At 42.8% G+C, this 11549-nt stretch overlaps 1 pseudogene; it reads left to right on the forward strand.

Moving 5' to 3' along the window:
* The first annotated feature begins 7698 nt into the window (after window positions 1-7698).
* Window positions 7699-11311, forward strand: LOC150066258 (THAP domain-containing protein 2 pseudogene; annotated as a pseudogene).
* The last annotated feature ends 238 nt before the right edge of the window (window positions 11312-11549 follow it).

Below are 11549 nucleotides of genomic sequence, written 5' to 3' on the forward strand. Positions count from 1 at the left end.
TGTAAAACAGACATGCAGATAAAACAAATATGAAACACCAGTGACAGCATACATGCCGACTATTAAAAACTAAACGAGTTACTGGAGACTCCAACTTGGGATTCTAGCTATCCATGGAGCTGAGACAGAGAAGATCAAGCTTCAAAACCAGACCAGGCAGCAAAGTCTGAGAGACTATCTCGAATTAAACAGCAAAACAGCAGACTGGGAAATATGGATGAAGTGGTTGGGAAGGCACTGAGTTCAAAACCCATGACCAGAAACAAAAGTGATCTCTATGAATTTTATATAATATTTTATATGTCTTTTCTCCAGGTGCAAATTGAGCAGAAGAGCAGACTTGAGCCTAGGGCTTTGCCCAGGAAGTGTGCTTGTTTTTAGGGCAGGTGAGGCAGAGACAGCTCTGTTACCTCCAGCAGCACTGCAGAGGTGTGACTGCAGTGGAGTGGGGATGTCACTACAGCGCTGCTCCAATGACGCAACAGTGCAAGCAGCAAAGAGAAATAGGACACTTCCCTGGCATAAGGACTCTCTCTAGGTGTAAACAGGAGTTCCTTTTCAATTGGGTGTTTTAATGCAAGTTTTCATTTATTTGTTTACATTTGTCAAGTTAATAGTCACCATTTATAGTTTCTACTCATTCATAGGCAAGCAGGATTTTTTTTTGCCAGTCCTTGGGCTTGAACTGAGGGCTTGGGAACTGCTGTCTAGCTTTCTCAAGGCTAGTGCTCTACCACTTGAGCCACAGCACCACTTCTGGCTCTTTCTGAGTATGTGGAATCCAGGAATGGAACCCAGGGTTTTGTGCATGCTGGGTGAACTCTCTCCCACTAGACTTTGCTTCTGGCCCCAGCAGGAGCCCTTATTTGCATAACTTGTATTTGCTTTAGAATGCATAGTTGTTTAAAGTTAAGACATTGTTAGAATGTTTCAAACAGGTCAGATATCCAAGCATTGACCATTTTAAACTGTTGCATGATAAAGCAAAAATTAGGATGTACATGAGATATTTCAAAGAGCATATGCATTTTAATGATTAGGTGGATTTAATCTTGATTTTATATTATGTAACAGAAATTTAAGAGACTCATTTGCTCTCACATACTCTTTTCAAAGAAATAGGTAATGAGAGGTTGAAAATCTTTATTTAAGCATAAGTATGTAGTAAGGAGCTAGTGATTTGGAAAATATTATTTGTTTAAAAATATATTTTATTGTTAAGTAGTGGCACAAAAAGTTTTCAGTTGATAACGAATGATTGTTGTCCTTAATGTACTATGTTGTCTCTCATCTCCTTTGCCGTCCCTTGGTTATCTCATATTGTTATAGTATCTCACTTTGTTATCTGATATATTGAATTTATTTGTATTTGGTTATTTGAAATTTGATAGGGAAGGGGGGAAAACCAAGACAGGTGGGGGGGTGTGGGGGGGAGGGTAATGGGTACCAAGTCATGTGAAACGGTATCAATGTATGTGAATTAATGCAACTTCTATCTGGCAAATATCATGTAACCCTTTTACTAATTACAAGAAAAAAATGTGAAAAAAAAAGTTTTCGGTTGAGCATGCCAGTTTCCTACCTGCTTGTATGTCTGCCCTTCTACCCTTTCTGATAAGTGCTGTGGGGGAGGGGCCTAAAGCCTTTTCCACTTTGAATGACTGACTTTACAGAGGAACCTGGGTTCCCTCCTCCCATTCCAGGTGTGATAAAGTGACATCTTCCCATGTCACTCTCTACAGGCTACACATTAAAAAGAACGCAAGGAAACCTGAACTCTGAAAGCAAATGTCATTTAGAGAAGCAAAAGGGCCAGAGGTGAAAGACCGTAAATGAGCAAGACAGTGAGAGGCAAACTAAATTCCTCAGGGGCAGAATGAAGGAAATACATAGATTAGTGGCTCATGTACATTAGTGGCTACTCAAGAGTTTTGGAACTAAGGTTTCTAGTTTGAGAGCAGCCGAGGCAGGAATATCCACAAGTCTCTCCAGTAAATTGACAAAAGCTGGCAGTGGAGTTGGACTGCACTAGTCTCAAGCAAGAAAAGTTCAGGGACAGTGGCCAACCCAGGCTGAGTTCAACCCCTAGGACCAGCCAAGAACCAGAACAACCCACAGAAGGCAGGTCCTGAGAGGGTTGTGTACAATGAGCTTTCATATATTTGCCAATTTAATCTCCATAAAAACTTCATAAAGGGGCCAGGAGCGTAGCCTAGTGGTAGAGTGCTCCCCTAGAATGCACGGAGCCCTGGGTTCCATTCTTCAGCACCACATATGCACAAAAAGCTGCAAGTGGAGCGGTGGCTCATGTGGCAGAGCACTATCCCTGACCAAATATCCAAGTACAGTGCCCAGACCCTGAGTTCAAGCCCCAAGACTGGCAAAACCAAAACCAAAACCAAAAGAACAACAAAACTCCATAAAGCTACTATCATCCCTATGTGAATACAATAATTAAGGATAAAGTACAAAATAATGTGTGCAAATATTATAATTAAAAGTATTTATTATGAAGTTATCCTTACTGGGTTACGACCTCCAGCTGGATCAACCCCTGGAGTAGTAGGGCATGACAATGTGATGAGGTTCCCGCCCTTTGCCCACCTGTCCATCTACTTAGGATTCTTGTGAGGCTGGAAGTGAGGGGTGGGGTTTGCTGATTTCTCCCAGGTTTGTAGCTCACATGTGTGGAGGGGGAAAGCATGGAAATACTGGTACTGCTTTTTCCTAAAAAAGTGATTTCTGTTTCCTGAGTTCTGTAATACGTACCATCTATCTCCATTCTTTTACACCTTGAGTACAAAAAGATAGTCATCTTATTTCTTCACATTTTCCTAACACTCTTGTTTTTCTTTATCTCAGGGCCTATAAAAGAGTACCTAGAGCTAAAGGCTGTGGATGGGCTGTGTCTGATAAAGTATTACTCTGGTTTTAGGTAATACATAGATAATTTGGCAGGGAGTACTCCTCACACAATCAAAGAAGAAATGTGACAGGGAATGCCTGTTAAGTTGGAAATGTCAATTTCTCTTCAAAACTGTTCTTCTAATATCATATGCATATTTTCATGCACTGGAGATCAATTCAAGAACTTGCACTGTGGCAGTAAGTACTCTATTTTTTAGGTACGTCCTAGACTCTTACAAGTAATACTTAAGAAATGTATGAATGGCTGGGCATCTGTGGCTAACAGGTGTGATTCTAGATACTCGGGAGTGTGAGATCTGAGGATCACAATTTAAAGCCAATTGTTGAAGAATAGTGTGAGGAACTCCTATCACCAATTAACCACCAAAACCCAGGAGTGGAATTGTGGCTCAGGTGGTGGAGTGCTGGACTGGAGCAAAGAAGCTCAGGGAGTGAGCCCATTCTCTGGGTTCAAGTTCATGCCATAAGGCCAGCACAAAGAACAAACAGAAATGCATAAAAGAAAACTTCATATTCTTAAGAAAGAAATTTATCTGTGCTCTTACTATAATAAAACCTTTACTGGGGCTGGGAGTTTGGTCTACTGGTAAAGTGCTTGCCTAGCATGCAGGAAGACCTGGCAGGGTTCAATTCATTGGTTACCAAATATATAGAAAAAGCCAGAAGAAGTTCAAGTGGTAGAGCTCTAGTTTTGAGAAAGCCAAAGGACAGTTCAGGCTTGAGTTCAAGTCAGGACTGGCAAGAAACACACCTTTATAAGGGGCCAGCAGTTTGACCTAGTGGAAGAGTGCTTGATTAGCATGCTTCAAGAGCCAGGTTTGATTTCTCAGTAGCACATACATAGAAAATGCCAGAAGTGGTGTTGTGGGTCAAGTGGGAAATCCAACAACAGCACCTAGGCTCTGAGTCCAAGCCAGGACTAGCAGTACATGGATAAATAAATACATAAATAAATATGTGTAAAACCTTTACATCAAGAAATGGAACTAAAACTTGAACAGGGTGTTTATGGTCTTTTTCCACTCAAAAATATTATTAAGTCTAAGAAAATTCTTGGAAACTACTGATTATATTATATCCTCATATATTTTTTATGGTCTGTTTTCTTGCTAGTCCTGGGTTTGAATTCAGGGCCAGATCAGTGTCCTTGGCCTTTCCTCAAGACTAGCACTCTACCACTGGAGCCAGAGCATCATTTCCTGCCTTTTCTGTGTATGTGGTATGGAGGATCCAACCAGGGTCTTCATGCACGCTAAGTCAGCACTGTATCATTAGTCCAAACTCTCGGCCCTTATCATCTTTTTTAAGGCCCAACAACTATCCTGTCTCTTGATAGTGTTTGTATGTTTACTTCATCTCTTTCTAAACTTGCAATTTGTTTTGAGAAAATAGATTGTTTTCTTATCAGGATAGCTTTATCTTTTTTTTTCTGTTTGTTCAATTGTGAGTCTTAACTCTGGGCCTAAGCAATTCAGCACAAGGCGAGGCCTCTACCACTTGAGCCACAGAGCCACTCCTGGTTTTCTGATGGTGAATTGGAGATAAGAGTCTCACAGACTTTTCTGCCCAGACTGGCTTTGAATTGTGATCCTTAGCTTTTGGCTTCATGAGTATCTAGGATTAATAGTGTGAGACATATGACCAAAAATAGTTCTCAAAATATTCCTCTTTCCATACCAAGCCATATATTACTATAGCCACAGTGAAATTGATGATCCTCTAGAAATGGCTTGAATTCCTGAACTCATTCATACATGTCATGCAGATATCACACTTCTAGTATTTGCATCTGTTTCCCAGATGTTCCCGCAGGGCGTGTTAATCTATCTAATTGATACTTCCAGCCCTCTCTGTAATTAGATCATCCAATAATAATAAAAGATACTTCCCGAAATGAAGCAACCAAAGCTTTAGGAAGGAAAGATTCTTATGTAATGCCCAGAGATTTTCAATCAAAGGACTCTAGCCATCATCTAAATTATGGAACTTATGTTGAGGGTTAAAGGACTAAGAAGGTACACTGTTTTGTTTTTTTGTTTTTCTCTTCTGCCAGTCCTGGACTTGAACTCAGGGCCTGAGCACCACCCTTGGACTGTCTCAAGGCTAGGGCTCTACCACTTGAGCCTCAGCATCACTTATGGGTTTTTTCTATATATGTGGTACCAAGGAATTGAACCCAAGTCTTTGTGCATGCTAGGCAAGTGCTCTACCACTAGGTGAAACTCCTGGCCCCACACTGGTTTTAATGTGCAGGTTTCTGAAGATACCACATGTCCTTTAAAACCTGGACAGATGCTCACATAGTAGTATAGCCTCCCTCATGTCAATAATGGCCCAGATGACAAACACTGAAGCTCTTTAACCATCTACTTCAGCAAGAAATGCAAACACATAACAAATCCCTTGTGTTACTTAAGGCTACTGGTGAGTCCTGAAGCCCATCCATAGAGCCCAGTATCAAAAACTCCTTCTAGCCCTCACACTGGCTCAAGCTTGTATTCTTAGCTACTCTGGAGGCTGAGATTTGAAGACCACAGTCCCGATCAAGGCCAGGGAGGAAAGCTTCTAAAACTATTATCTCTAATAATTACCCAAAATGACCTGCTGTTCCACTGTACAGACCACTTTCCTCCTCCTCCAGTCTTCTCTTCCTCTACTTTTCTGTCAACCCCCAGCTGCTTCTTTTACTCTCTCTCATTCCCTTCCCCACCTCTCTGACCTTACACCCTTTTCTTCACTGACTTTCACTCATCTGTGGTGGCACTGCCTCACCTCCTTCCCTTTGGTTAGTGTCTGGTGCTGAAGACATGGTTTCTGTCCACATTCATTTTGTCCTATCTGACTGTCTTGTGTCTTTCCAAACTTTGCCTGATTTAAGAGACTAAATACTCAGTCTATGACCACACCTGGGAAGACCTCTTTAAGATCTTCACACCATTGTTCCCCCTGAGGATGGGGACACAGCAGAGAGGGACTGAAGAACAACCCCCCCCCCCCAAAATCCATCGGTGCAGACCTCATTTCTGACCTAGGGTGAATTATCAGTGTAATCATTGCAATCATGCTCTCAGGTACTGCAAGCCTGCTTTTAGGACACTGACAGCTCCAAACAGACTTTTGGCCAGCAGATCTACATTCACTCTCCACAGCCTCCAGGACAACCTGTCACACAGAGCCAATTCTACCCTTCTCACCCTCCACACTATAGTCATTCCATCTCGTCTTTACAGAGACATTTCCAATACTTTATTTCAGCTTACTCCCCCTAAATCCTAACTCCCTACTACAGGTCCACTACCTTCCCCTACTCACAACTGCTTGGAGGCCATCAATCTCCTTCTACCTTCCCTCACCACCATTCCCAACCTATCTGCAAGGTACACCACTTCAGGGAAGGAAGCTCCCTCTAAGGGTGTCTTCCAATCAGGGTACATATTGTAGATGACACAACAACAATTGAGGCTAAACCTCTTCCACCTCACACCACAACTCAATAGGCAGAATTTACTACTCTTACCCAGGAACTCACACTGGCACAAGGGAAAAAGGTTAATATCTATGCTAATAGAAAACATGCCTTCCACATTAACCACACTTCGTTAGTCCCCTGGCAGGAACAAGGATTTCTGTCCACCTAAGAGGGTTCCATTAAAAATGGATAACTTAGTGGGGTCCTCTTGAGCTAACATATGGCTACCTGGGATTACTCCCTATCTCTGCCCAGCCATTGGACTCCTCACCTCTAACCTCATACACTCATCTCTCTACCCTTTACATAACTCTTCTACTTACCACTCCAAGTGACTTTAAGGTGCATCCAGGTGAAGGTGTCCTCCTTTAAACCTTCTCTCCCAAGAATGTACAATCAAAACAGGAGGGTCCCTCCATGGTCACCATCACCAACCACACTGCTGCAAACCTGGAAAAGTCCTCTTACTACCATCACTTTCTAATCAAGCTTTTCCAAGAGCTCCCATCCCCTTCTCAGAACCCTACAACTCTCTCACCCTTCTCCTCTGTTTCTCTGATACTGTCCCCAGCATACCTTAAAATTCCAGGCCAGGAATGAGGCCTAGTGGAAGAGCGCTGGCCTAGGCATGCAAGAAACCCTGGGTTGATTCCTTAGTACCACGAAAAGAGGTGGTTCTCTGGCTCAAGGGGTATAGTGGTAGCCATAAGCAAAAACGAAGTCAAAGTGTCCTGTCAAGCAGCAGGAATGGGAAAAATTTTGGTTTTCTATGTTCTTCTTCTACTCCATCATCTATTCCAGAGTCAACTAGTGACTCCAATCTCATCTTTCCAGGATGCTTTCTGAGCAGAAATTCGGCATCCAGTAAAAGACACTTCCATTGTGTGCAAAAAGGTTTGAACACAAAGTATCTTGTTGGACATGAGCAGGTTCTCATGAGTCTAAAGCTGGAGGTGTGGCAAAGCTTGAATCAGAGCTCAGTCCTCAGCCATACCCATGCACTGAATAGAGGAAAGCCTTTCAAATACAAGGCCATCCGTGCACACCTCTAGAAGCCATGAGTGTGCTCAGTGCTGAAGGCCTTTACCTACTGCTTGGCTTTTCTTCCTCATGGTAGGACTTGCACTGCGGTAAAACCCTTTTATGTAAAGAACTTGAGAAAGCCTTAGGCAGTACAACACAGGCCAACCCATAGTACCTCCCACCCTGGGAGAAGCCCTGTGACAGTGTGGGCTGTGGAGAGGCCTTCAAGTGAAGCTCCCAGACTAACTCCACAAGCGACTCACACTGGGCAGCGGCACATGGGGACAAACAGTGTGGCAGAGCCCTCCAGCAGAACAGGAACCTCATTCAGCACTGGCACCTACATCAGGTAGATGACATTAACAAGTCACTTATACACACTGTGCACTTTGGAGGGACACAAAGGTTCAAACCACAGTAGAAAGAAATAAATGCACATCTAAAACAGACTTGACCACTATATTGAGCATAGAGAATCAAACAGAGTAAACTCTCCAATTACAGAATGTAATTTCCAAAGGGCAAGAGCTTTTGCATTTTGAAATAAAAATATTATCTAATTTTATCTTCAGTATTGACTGTGATTTAGGTACAAGGAATATATTTAACAATGTATTTGGGTATATTGCCACCTGCATATATCCTGACAACTTATTTCACAAGGCAAATTGACTTAATTTCTCGTAAATGTGCTGCCGAAGTGATCAAATGAATTTTTTTTCTTCTCTAGTCCTGAAGCCTGAACTCAGGGCCTGAGCACTGACTTTGGGCTTTCTTCAAGGCTAGTGCTCTACCACTTGAGCCTCAGCACCACTTCTGCCTTTTTCTATGTATGTGGTATATACATATGTATGTGATTTTTGTTGAATACATGACATGTGAAATGGGACATAAAAACCCAGTTTTAATTAAAAATGTCATGGAATCCATCCAAAAAACACAACAAAACAAGAAAACACTACTTCATGTGAAGTCTGACCTACAGAAGGTCTAAAAGGTTTAGCATTTTCCAAAATCCAAATAAGACTCCTTGGAAGGAACATTCAAAGAGCAAAGGAGACCTTGTCAACAATCTCTGCAGACACACAACTCTTCTCCTGTTAGAGTGCAACAGCCTTCGTCTGGGCTGCTGTTGTCAGTATCTATCACATTCACAATGAACTTGACTTGCAAGAGAGATGCCAGTTGTACTCTTCTCATGACCAAAGTAATTGCTAGAGTGAGAACTGATTGAATATAACCCATGGGAACCAGATAGATTACCTGCAGCATCACTTAAAAGATATATATACAGTGGACTGCCAGATGTAACAACTTCCAACAGTTTCTTTTTGCCTTATTTCAGGGACTATCAAAGCCCTCAGCAGAGCTATTAAAGGTGCATATATTGAGTCTCCACCATAAACATGCATAGGCTCCTGGCTATATGATATAGCAATATGATTGAATCAGAATCCTAACAGTGCATTCGAATAGCCTTCAGTGAGGCATGTACAACCTCCCCGGGGCAGGCTCCAAGTTTTTATCAAGACACATGCTTTCCAACACTTGCTGGACCTCCCTGACTTCCATCTTCAGCAGACCGGAGAAGTGTGAGGGGGCCTGGGCAGCAGGGGCCTGGGAGGCTGCCAGAGTCTTGTTCTGGCACTCTGTAAACCAGTTCCTGCCAACTGAAACCTATAATTCTAGCTCTGCATGCAGAGGAGACCTAGATGATAGAGGTCCTGAAACCAGGCTAGGTAGAAAAGTCTGAGAGATTCTATCTCAAAATAATCAGCAAAAAAGCTGACTCAAGTGTAGGGTGCGAGCCATTGGCAAAGTAGCCCAGAAGCAGTGCAGTGCCCAGAGGTCAGACTCCAGGAACAGCAGCAAAAAAATAACAAAAATGCAAAGAGGGCGTCCCTTCTCAGTAGTAGCATGCTTATTGTTTTGCCAAATGTTACTAAATAAAAACGGTTTGTTTTCCTTATGAGAAGGTATCAACCATATGAAAATGCCACTAAGGAAACAAATAACTCAATGTTCTGTCTTTTAAACTGTAAACATCTTTGAAATTTCTGACATAAATGGCACATAAGACAGATGTTTTGTCAGTGGTTTGGGTGTCAGTGAAGGGGCACTGATGGTGGGGCACAGCATGTCTATGGAAAAGCTGCCTTTGGTCTCCCCTGCTCCACTGAGAACCGAGTCCTGTCTTCTCTAAAGCCAAGTCAGACCAACATCGCATCATTCCAAGCTCTCTCCTGCATGATGCCTCAGTTAGCAATCTCTCCTGATACTCTGCACATATCTGATTATTTTCACTTACTTGACTGTGCCTGACTCAGCTTCTGCATAAACTCCCCAAAAGATAACAGAACTGAGGTAGTTCAACTTTTCAAATATGTTAGAAGTCAGCTATTTTAGCGCCATGGAAGTGTAGTCATTTGTCTTCCCTTATATTTTCCTTTCTAGCAGAGAAATTGTAAATATAAAGATGAGGTGAGGAAAGAAAGTTCATGAGACTCTTAAATTCAAATATCACCACCTAATATGCAGCAGTGGATGTATGGCTCTGGTGATAGAGCTCTAGACTTGAGCAGAAAAATTAACAGAGACAATACATAGGCCCTGAGTTCATCCACACATACTCCATTCATATCTAATTAACAAGTTCTCATCAACATCAACTTGGAGGTATGGGTCTTGAGGACTTTCCTGCCAAAGCTAGTGTGATCCTCAGATCTCAGACTCCCAAGTACCAAGGGTTCTAGGCATGAGAGCTTTAAAAATTAGTTATACAAATAAGTTTCAGTTCAACATATGAGTTTACCACATGCTTGTATTTAACTATCTTTCCTGCTTTTAAAACAAGACGGTCTAGCGGTGCTTCTAAGGTCTCCAGTTTTGGATGACTGATTTCACCCAGTTCCTGTGGTCCACCTTTCAGTTTCCAGTGTGACCAGGTGGACAGCGCTGCCTCTCAGGTCGCCCTCTATTGGCAGTAAATTAGAAGATATAAAGGAATCCACCTTGTGGGGTTGTGTGCGCCATGTTGGTGAAGGCACACCCAGGCGTCTGTAGCTCCGGGCCCATCGGCTCTGCTGGCCTCAGGCTGCCATATTAATAAAGAGCAGTGGGGAAAACGGCAGGGGGAGGGGGGACCACCCTCCCTTCCGCCCCCCTCCCCAAACACACTCCTTTCCGCTCTGTTGTCTCTGCCACCCTCGGTGGGGCCTGCAAATGCCACCCGGGGTCGTCCAGCCTCTCGGGATTGAATGAGGGCAAGAGGGAAAGGCTGACCCGTTGCGCCCCGGCAGGCTCGCCACCGCCTACAGCAAGCACCTCAGCGTCAGCTTCCACAGGTTTCCCTTGGGTCCCAAAAGAAGAAAGGAATGGGTTCGGCTGAGTCAGCGAAAACCTTGTGTGCCAGGAAAGCGCACTTTTCTTTGTTCAGAACATTGTGAAGCCTCACGTTTTGACCTAACAGGACAAACTCGACGACTTAAAATGGAGCTGTGCCAAACGTTTTTGATTTCTTTTAACTCACATAGAGTGTGTGAAACTCAAGTCAAGGAATCTTTTGAGGAAAAACGACAGGTGTACCACAGCCGGACCAGCTAATTTCAAGTCAAATATTAGTCAACAAGTACAACTCGAACACAGTTATGCCTTTAGGAACCCTAGGGAGGCAAAAAAGAGGACAATTAAGCTGGAAAAGGAAATAGCAAGTTTAAGAAGGAAAATGAAACCTGGCCTCCAAAAAGAACGCAGAGCAGCTCAAAGATGGGTCAAAGCCACGTGTTTTGTGAAGAATTTAGAAGCAAATAACCTGTGACCTAAGGGCACATTGGAACCCGGTTACCGACTGCCTCAAGCAGTATTCCCTTGGAGGATTTCAAGATTCTTTAAACAAGATTAACCACACCAAACTCTAGCACTTCTCTACATCTGAAACAAACCAGAATACCTGCATTTAAGTGTCTGGCACAGAACTTAATACCAATCCAGCATTCTTTTCAGGGGTTAACATTTATGGCAGTTACACCAAACTGAATACTTAGGAAGTTCTGTATCACTTAAGAAGACCTGATTACAAAAACAAAGAAAGAAACTTTTAATGAAACTTTTATTTGAAAATAAATGGAAG

This window comes from Megascapheus bottae, chromosome 2, assembly GCF_031878675.1.
Source record: "Megascapheus bottae isolate mThoBot1 chromosome 2, mThoBot2.hap1, whole genome shotgun sequence".
In the NCBI taxonomy this organism is placed as follows: domain Eukaryota; kingdom Metazoa; phylum Chordata; class Mammalia; order Rodentia; family Geomyidae; genus Megascapheus; species Megascapheus bottae.